Source organism: Parasteatoda tepidariorum, chromosome 7 (assembly GCF_043381705.1).
Source record: "Parasteatoda tepidariorum isolate YZ-2023 chromosome 7, CAS_Ptep_4.0, whole genome shotgun sequence".
Classification (NCBI taxonomy): Eukaryota; Metazoa; Arthropoda; class Arachnida; order Araneae; family Theridiidae; genus Parasteatoda; species Parasteatoda tepidariorum.
In genome coordinates this window covers 67,578,700-67,588,202 of record NC_092210.1, presented here as the reverse complement: position 1 = coordinate 67,588,202, position 9,503 = coordinate 67,578,700, and the positions used below count along the sequence as shown (strand labels likewise).

The following is a 9,503-nucleotide window of genomic DNA, read 5'->3' as shown; positions in this document are numbered from 1 at the left end:
AAGAGCAATGGCTCTCACTTCCTATTGAACTGATAGACCGCATAATTGAAAGCATCACACATCGCTGTTTGTGCTGTATTGCTTCTAGAGGCAATCATATTCCATATTAAAGGTACTTTTTCTATTGCAAACCGATACTTCCAATTTGTTTATTTTATACATGTGCTAATTTCTATACTACTATTAATGTCTGATAATTTCTTTTTATGTTGTTTAATACCTTACTATGTGTTGTATATTGTGGGTAAGTTTCATAAAATTCCATGTGTAATTTCTTGAGTTATCGCGATTTTTGTGAATTTTCCTTAATTTATGATAACCAGTGTATATATATTACCGTTGCTGAACAGTCAACCTAATTTTTATTTTACAACTAGCAATGTTTAACTCCGTACCCTTGCAATTTTGAACCCAATCCAGAAGAATCCAGATTCCTCGATTAAGAATTGGGAGAAATTTGTCTTCACGACGGACTTTTTGAGGGAACTAATCCCCATTTGCATTACATGGAGAGGAAAACCAAAAAAACATCTTATGGGTAGCCTTGCGACAAGGAGAATCTAACCCATAATCTGTTTACCACTGGTATTTTTGTTGAATTTTACTGAGCTGTTGTTTTTGTTTGATGAATATTTTTTGTCGGCCATGTGGTTGGTGTGAGCTGGGTGCGGATTTACTATAGACCAGCTATTTCAAAACCGGTTCACCTCATTCACCCTAAGCTACTACGGCTCTCCTAAGACCAATAGTTCGCATCCCCCCAATGCACCCCCATGACTTATCGGCGACTACTGAGGAATATTTCCAGGAAAAATATAAGATAGAATAAAGCAAGTTAACCGTAATAAATCTAATGATGAAATTCATAGACATTAGTGTAAAATAAAAAAATTGAACATTGCTAGTTGAATACCCATTCTTCGCACGGGTTGAATGAAGAAATAAGCAAAGAATCAATAAATCACCACTGTGAAACATTACGAAACCATGCTCAGAAAGGAAAAACATATACCGACACAATTATAGAGCCCGATGGAAGAACCAGGTAAATTAAATTTTTAGGGGTATTAATGAATCGGAGAAAATAACAAAAAAAAATTGTTGCATCTATATTGATATGTTTGATGTAACAGATCCTGTTTTTACCTTCACTTTAATCATAACATAAGTTTTTAGTATGTTGCAGGATTTTTATTTTAAATTAGGCAGCGGTAAATAAAATAAGGCAAAGAATTATTTGTCCCTCCTACCAATAAATTGGTAATTAAATAGTTTTGATACAGCTTTTCTTTTCGTTCTGAAAATGTCAGTTACCTGGTTCTTCCACTAAGTTTTTCAATTAATATAGTTAAAATAATTTCACTTTTTTATTTAATAGTATTTTTTGCCCTAATTGGGAGCTTTACGTTATTCAAGAAAGCAAAACTCGTTTTTTTTGTAGTTCATCAAATTAGAATAAAGATAAAATGCATTTAGCATCACTTGGCATCATGCTACTGCTCGCTGCCGACTCATAATAATCAAATTTTTCCACTATAAAGTAATTTTCTCCGGTACATATCCTTTTCGAGGGACCGTAATATACTTATTTCCGAAGTATCGGTATTAAAACTTAGTATTGGTGCTGTTTTAATAGTCACCAAATATATCAATATAACATTTTATACCTATATTAGAATATTTGGCACTTATTGCATTAACCCTTCAACATTTTAGTTTTGTGAAAAATACATTTGTCAGTGACAGCCAACTAAAGCCGAAATTTTTTTTTGAAAAAATAGAATTCTGGAAGATTTTGGAGTATGGCCATTTCTCTATCTGACCTATAGTCATCTGATCACTCAAAAAAGTCAGATATTTAAAATTCTATTTCTAAAATCAATTCAGCCTATTTTGCTCAAATTTTGTATTTTGTCAAATAAAATTATATTCTTTAAAATGATACAAAAAATTTTATTCCCGACAATTCAAAATTTTTTCGACTATTATTAAGTAAAATAATAAAAAAATAATAAATATTTATCAAAAGTTATTTTTTGCATGGCATTATCTTTGGACAAACGAATTTTATAATTCGCGATCGCAACGCTTGAGTACGCCCTCTAGCGGAGCCTGAAAATATCAGGCATTTATTTATTAAGTTTTCATTTAGTTCTATCATAATCATTGTCATATTTGGGAGCCATTTTCTTAGCAGCAAGCAAGAAGCAAAATTTCCCTAAGGAAAAGGCAAAAGAACATGAAAAAACTCTCCAGAACATTCTTAAATCTTTCAGAAACAGAACACGCCAAACATTTAAAGAAAAAGATCTCAATAATTTTTAACTTCCATTATCAACAAACTTGCAATTGATAACTTCCGATTTCGGGATCGCATACTCTTACAGATGTGGTTATTATGATAAAATAATTTTTTTTGTCTTCAATTCATTACAAATTGAAGTGAAGTCAACATTGCTTACTTCATTCCAATAAATAAATGTGATTTCATAAAGTACGGAACTGTAATAGTTATAAAATATTCTTCTTCTTCCTTATATTTAGAATAGTATATATTTCTAAAAACAACAGTAAAGAATCACCCGAAATACTTGAAATAATATCATTTGTGTTTACTATTAATACATTTTTTATCGTTTTCTTGGTAAGTATTTTTTTAATTTTGAATGATAAATTTCAACTAGAATTCTAAAATAATAAAAAAAAAATATTCATAAAACAGTTTCTACAAAAATATCTAAATCTCTTTAATTATTAGAAACTAGGAAGCGACGTCCCGCGTGGGTCAGCCAATCAGGTTCGACACACACGTGACGCCGTTTTTATTTTATTTTATTTTATTTTATTTCATTCTTTTTTATTTTATTTTATTTTATTTTATAACCATCGTTAAATAGCCGAACCAATTTTATGGGCTTACGACTACTAATGTTCAACTCCGTAGTCTTGTAATTTTGAACCCAATCCAGAAGACAAGGGAACTCTTCGATCAAGTAGTGGGAGAAATTTGCCTTCGTGGAGGACTTTTTGAGGGAACTAACCCACATTTGCGTTACATGTAGTGGGAAAAAACTAAAACCTCCTAAGTTTACCCTGACGGCAAGGGGACTCTAATCCAAGATCCGTCTACAACTGAGGTTATTTTGCATCAGCACTGTGGTCGGTGCGAGCTGGTTGCGGAAGTCGTTTTGAAAAGCCATCGCTGGGATTCGAACTCTGTCCACGATATCGGAAGACGATAACTCTATCACCTGAGCCACCGTCTCAAATACCGATTTAGTAAAAATATGCATTTATGATATTATTTTATATTCATTTTTCGAAAAATAAAGCAATGCTGCATAAAATACACCTCCTTTTCAGCCATGCAATAAATTCTGCTGCTGAACTGGCACTTTCTAGGTAATTTCAATATTTCAGTTTCACTATACAAAATTATCAAAAGAGTCAAGATTTAACAATTAGATGATTATAATCCTTCACAATATATATTAATGGCCCTCGCTAATATTTTATTAGTCATTTTTGGTGAATAAATATGCTACTTGAAATTCTTTTTTACACTATAAAAATTTTTAGTGTATCTTGACGCAAAAAATGGTGACGACGACTTTCCATATTGGTGTACTGAAATGGCATACATAACTCTTGAATCTCATATTTCACTACAATGTTCCTTTACTCTACTACTTGTAATACTTCCTTTACTCTACTTATGTAAAATGCCACAACCCTTTTTGTAATTCGATAGCATTAAATTTTATAATTTTAGTAAGATAAGAGTCAGTAAGGCACGATCAATACGAGTCATTAATTTATAATATATATATATATATATATATTTAATTAGTTTGTAAATTCTAACAACCGCGTAACAAGGAATCTTAAGATCAGTTCGAACTAGGCTTAATAAAACAAAAGTGGATGAAAATTATGTATTGTAAAATCATTTAATACAGTTCCCAGAGATATAAAAATTTAAATATATTTATGCTTATTACGCAACTAAAAATATTCATTCAGATTTTTACGCAAATTTTCGCTTTTGTTCATGAATATAAGTATTTGAAAATAACAACAAACTCTCGCCAGCTATCAAAGAAACTACTTTTGATAATAGACTTGGTCTGTCATGATTTTTCGATATTCAAAGCGCGCCAACATTGTTTTCGGAAGAGAGAATAATTCTCCTATGGTAGAGAGTTTGGCGTAAGATTATTCATTAAGTATTTAGATTTAAATTACATCCGTTAAACCAGATATGAAAGTTCAGTCTACCGTTTACCCAAAATACGGTGTTGTTTTTGGATTGTTCAACATTAAATTTGGATTGAAATTATACCACAGTTTCTACAATATATAAAAATTATTATTTTTAGCCCTGTTACAAATTATCTTGCTGAAGTGATATTTTCTATTCAGCCTGGAATTTATTTTTTGTTATTTGTAATCTTTTTCACAAGTGTCATATTGCTAAATTAAGATAATAAGAATATTAACTATACATGCACCTAGCATTAATCAAAAGGATCCGCAATCGAAATTTTACCAATTTATTGCCATTTAATACTCCAATTTTCAATTACAATTATTTTAATAATAACTTTTTTTTAATTCTGGCTGAATTAAAATTATTATTTATTAAATTATTGAAAACTTAGAGCAGAACGTTTGTTTTTATTGTCGTAAAACCATAAAAATTATTGATCTCTGCAGATACAGTCAATTTTAAAAATATTTTATTCCATGTAAACTGTTTTTTAATAACAGAATTTTTCTTTTTATTACATTCTAGCAAGATGTAGAACTAACCAGCAAGCTGTGAAAAAAGACCCAATACTGGACCTAAAACTAATTGATAAAAAAAGCAATAATTAGAAAATGTTATTAAAAAAATTTCTTTCGCGACAAATAATTGATTCTTAATTGAAACGAATAATTTGAGCTTTAAAATATAATTTTATCAAAACAATTATATAATTGTCTTTAACTGCTCATTTGTAGTATATTTTTAAAAAATAAACAAGAAAATATTGCAAATACAAAAAATATTTCTGTTTCTAACGGAATAGATATGAGTATATTTTATGAAATTTTTTAAACACTTTTATAAAATTATAAATTACGCAATGTAACGGATGAAGTTGCAATTTTTTTAGATTAGTAAAATAATAGCATTTCAAATCGAAATTATTGTGTGCAAATTAATTATTTTTGCTACCAAAGGCAAAGCTTCGAATATTCCTCACAAAATTTGTAAAATTTTAGATATAATGAGATATATACTATTGAACATGCTACTTTTTTGTTATTGAAATGCTTAAATTATCTAGTTTATGCTATGCATTTAAGTGTGTTTTGTTTAGTTTAATGAAAAAATATCATTTTCCTTCAAAACAAAAGTATTTCACTGAACATAAACATTTTATTTATAAAATTGCCTTTAAAAATGAGTTTTGTAATGTAAAACATAATAATTACGTTTCCTTAAAGAATGAATGTGTAATTGAAGGTAATAAGCGAAATTGATTTTTATCATGAGTAGAAAAAATGTTTTAATGCTATCTAAGTCAGTGTTAAGCACTTCTGAAATTTAGTGTAAAAATTTAGCATGTTAGAAAAATATTTGACCAAATCTGGGATATCACGAAATAAGCTAAAAAAAGAGTTGCCATTTGTCTTCATTTATTACCCAAAAGAAAAAGAAAAATTAAAGAAACATTTCAAACCAAGCTTTGTGTCCTTAATCTTTTCTTTTGTATATTTTAAAATAGGATATTATTGTTAGGCACTTTTTAAGTATGTACTTAAGAATTTCACTAAAGAGGGTTTTGGCCTTGTAAATTTAAATGTATATTTTTCATACTCAGTCAAGTAGGTAAGCAAACACTATAATATTTTAATCTTGAGGCATATGCTCACCAAATTTTAAGGTCTTCAAGGGCAGATTAAAATTAACGTTACTCAACCGATCTCACATATCAGTCCATACCCGCTTTGTAGTGTTGTCCTTAAAGTAAATATTTACTTTAACGATAATAAATATTTTCCTTTTTTGACTCAATTATTTTAACTACAATGTATTAAATTTTTTGACTTAATTCTTGAGTAAATTTTTATTACATTAAATTTTCAATTACTTATAAAAAGCAATTTTTCAAAATATTTAGCTTTAATTTTAAATAAAAGAGTTACAATAAAAAGATATGGCAAAAAAATTGGTAGCTAAATGAATATCAAAAAAAAAAAAACATTGCAAAAAATATACTTAAAAATTGTATTTGAGATTATTTTATTTTTCGAGAAATACTTTTATGCAAAGAATTAAAGTTTTGCTAGAAATAAGAAAATTATTTCTCAGAAGCTGAAAATTACGGTTTCTATTGTTAAGAGCCATCAATGTAAGTTCTGAACAGAATCGCGTTGATCATAAGCTTGTTTATTTCAAATTATTTGTCTGATGGACAAAAAATTATTAAAATAAACACATAAAAAAGCTAATTATTAAAAATTAAAACAGTGGAATACATGTCTGAGCAAAATATAAAAATATGACTAAATTTAATGCATCCCTCCTGATTTGCTTTTTGGCAACCGTGCTTTTCATAGTTTCTCCTGAGAGCCTGATCTGTTAGCAGGTGTCACTCTGACGAAGAGCGCCTTACCACCGAATTCGGTGATAAAAACGGAATATTTCTACAAACCACTTCTAAAGCTTTATACCGCATCTCTAATATATACTTAAACGTGATCTAGTTAAAGCTGAGCTAAGCTTTAGAATATCCCGAGGATATTTTAATGTGCACAATTTTGAAATTAGTTGGTTCTCTTTATGTGTGAAAAAAAATAAGAATTTGGATTCATAAATAAACTTCTATAACCTTCTTATTAAGAATATGAAAAACTTTGCGTTAAAATCCTCGAAATAATAATACGAATTTTCCAAGTCTTAATGTGTTCTTGACAATAATACCTTTTTAAACCATATCACTGGTAAAACTTGCACTTTGCTAATTATAGATTTATGCCTGATTTGTTGATNTTGTATTCGAGATTATTTTATTCTTCGAGAAATACTTTTATGCAAAGAATTAAAGTTTTGCTAGAAATAAGAAAATTATTTCTCAAAAGCTGAAAATTACGGTTTCTATTGTTAAGAGCCATCAATGTAAGTTCTGAACAGAATCGCGTTGATCATAAGCTTGTTTATTTCAAATTATTTGTCTGATGGACAAAAAGTTATTAAAATAAACACATAAAAAAGCTAATTATTAAAAATTAAAACAGTGCATTACATGTCTAAGCAAAATATAAAAGTATGACTAAATTTAACGCATCCCTCCTGATTTGCATTTTGGCAACCTTGCTTTTTATAGTATCGCCTGAAAACCTGATCACTGATCATTGATCAAGTATCATCTTAACGAAGAGCTCCTTACCACCGAATTCGGAGATAAGAGCGGGATGTTCCTACAAAACACTTCTAAAGCTTTATACCGCTCCTCTAATATATACATTAAAACCGCATCTCTAATATATATTTAAACGTGATCTAGTTAAAGCTGCGATGATCTTTAGAATATCCCGATGAAATTTTAATGTGTACAATTTTGAAATTAGTTGGTTCACTTTGTGAGTGAAAAAAAATGAGAATTTGGATTCATAAATAATCTTCTAAAACTTTCTTATTCAGAATATGAACGAATTTTCCAAGTCTAAATGTGTTCTTGACAATAATACCTCTTTAACCATATCACTGGTAAAACTTGCACTTTGCTAATTTTAGCTACTTTATTTTAATGGGTATATAAAAATAAACGTTTGACTAAAACACGGTTTACTCAAGATTTTTTTTCGAGTCACTGATATCTGCTAAAAAGCAAAAACATGTTCACATTAAATCAATTTTAATATAGTTTCATGTCACGAGAATTTACTGAAAAATTAAATAAATTCTATAAGTTAATATGAAAAATATATATATTTACATTGTTTATTATGTTCTGCAAAATAAAACAAGATTAAAATTATACTCAAAAGTGCAAATTTACACACTGTATTTACAGATTTCTAAAACTATAAACACTATAGATATAAAAATTCTGAAAATTAAATTTGACAAATATGCACCTNTACATGTCTAAGCTAAATATAAAAGTATGACTAAATTTAATGCATCCCTCCTGATTTGCTTTTTGGCAACCGTGCTTTTCATAGTTTCTCCTGAGAACCTGATCTTTCAGCAGGTGTCACTCTGACGAAGAGCGCCTTTCCACCGAATTCGGAGATAAAAACGAGATATTTCTACAAACCACTTCTAAAGCTTTATACCGCATCTCTAATATATATTTAAACGTGATCTAGTTAAAGCTGTGCTAAGCTTTAGAATATCCCGATGAAATTTTAATCTGCACAATTCTGAAATTAGTTGGTTCAGTTTGCGTGTGAAAAAAAAATAAGAATTCGGATTTATAAATAAGCTTCTATACGCTACTTATTCAGAATATGAAAAACTTTGCGTTAAAATCCTCGAAATAATAATACGAATTTTCCAAGTCTAAATGTGTTCTTGATAATAATACCTTTTTTAACCTTATCACTGGTAAAACTTGCACTTTGCTAATTTTAGATTCATGCCTGATTTGTTGCTTTATTTAAAGGACTAGAGTTAATAATCTTTACTGTGCCTTTGTTTTAAAAAATTATCTAATAGTATACTGAAGCAAATCTAGGAATCAACTTTGTGTGTCTACTTTTTTTTAATGGGTATATAAAAATAAACGTTTAAATAAAACACGGTTTGCTCAAAAAAAAATTCGAGTCACTGATATCTGCTAAAAGCAAAAACATGTTCACATTAAATCAATTTTACGATAGTTCAATATCACGAGAATTTACTGAAAAATTAAATAAATTCAATAAGTTAATGTGAAAAATATATATATTTACATTGTTTTTTATGTTCTGTAAAATAAAACAAGATTAAAATTATACTCAAAAGTGCAAATTTATACACTGTATTTACAGTTTTCTAAAACTATAAACACTATAGATATGAAAATTCTGAAAGTTAAATTTGACAAATATGCACCTAATACACTCTATAACAAAAAAATCGACGCACCAAGAAGCAATCATCCTATTGCTTTGAAATTTCGTATGCATGAATGTTTTGAACAGATCAGGCTGGAATGATGCCGACTGGCGACGTATAGTCTTTAGCGACGAATCCCGCTTTCAACTATGTCCTGACGATCATCGAAGACGTGTTTGGAGACGCACAGGGCAGAGGGGAGATCCTGCCTTCACTATTGCACACCACACCGGCTCTCAACAAGGCATTATGGTCTGGGGTGTCATTACCTTTGACAGCCGGACCCCTATGGTCGTCATTAGAGGTACACTTACTGCACAGCGATACGTCGACGACATTCTATGACCTGTTTTGCTACCGTTCCTTTTGCAGCACCCTGCGCTGGTTTTTCAGCAGGACAATGCCAGAC

General features: G+C 29.4%; 1 long non-coding RNA gene across 2 annotated transcripts; it reads right to left on the bottom strand.

Moving 5' to 3' along the window:
* Positions 1–4,722: 4,722 nt before the first annotated feature.
* On the bottom strand, positions 4,723–8,964 carry LOC139426051 (uncharacterized). Of its 2 annotated transcripts, none has more exons than XR_011637308.1 (2): positions 8,950–8,964; positions 4,723–4,851 (listed from the first exon to the last, which is right to left on the bottom strand). It is a non-coding gene; the product is annotated as an uncharacterized lncRNA (long non-coding RNA). The 2 variants fall into 2 exon arrangements; XR_011637307.1 differs by lacking the exon at positions 8,950–8,964 and adding an exon at positions 7,989–8,126.
* Positions 8,965–9,503: the final 539 nt, after the last annotated feature.